The 479-nt window shown below is 40.7% G+C and overlaps 1 protein-coding gene across 5 annotated transcripts in view; it reads right to left on the bottom strand.

Annotated features, from left to right (window-relative positions):
- The window catches only part of KCNIP1 (Kv channel interacting protein 1), a 44,353-nt gene that overhangs the window by 15,614 nt on the left and 28,260 nt on the right, over positions 1-479 (bottom strand). The window lies entirely within an intron of this gene.

The raw sequence follows: 479 nt of genomic DNA on the forward strand, positions 1-479 counted from the left end.
TCCTGCTGACACCCAGACCTGTAGCCTCCTCAGTCTTGATACCCGTTTACTTCAGATTTCTTTTTGGGTCCTGTCACTACAGCCTTATTTCTTACTTACACAGGACCTTATAGTCCTGATGTGCTCTAATAACATCTTAGTACAAGAATAAGATTTCTCCAGCTAGAGAAAGAGTCAAAAAAAACACCCAGGCCAGACAATCACAAGCAAATAGTACTGCTCACATTTGAATATGAGGAGCTGACAGCAAGAATTAAATGAGTAACAGTAGAAGTGTTTTCAGGTTACCCTGATATACTGGCACTCTTGAGGAAATTGCAGCGTGCTTACTGACATTTGGGGAGCAAACTTAATGAGAATCTTATGTGCTGAATATTCATCCAAACCCAGTTTTAGGCAGATGATAGTGTCATAAATATTAGATGGAGAGGCAGATTGTGCTCATTTTGCTGTGGAAGGGAAGAGCTGGCACAAAACTA

This window comes from Chaetura pelagica, unplaced genomic scaffold (assembly GCF_000747805.2).
Source record: "Chaetura pelagica isolate M959 unplaced genomic scaffold, ChaPel_1.0 scaffold581, whole genome shotgun sequence".
Taxonomy (NCBI): domain Eukaryota; kingdom Metazoa; phylum Chordata; class Aves; order Apodiformes; family Apodidae; genus Chaetura; species Chaetura pelagica.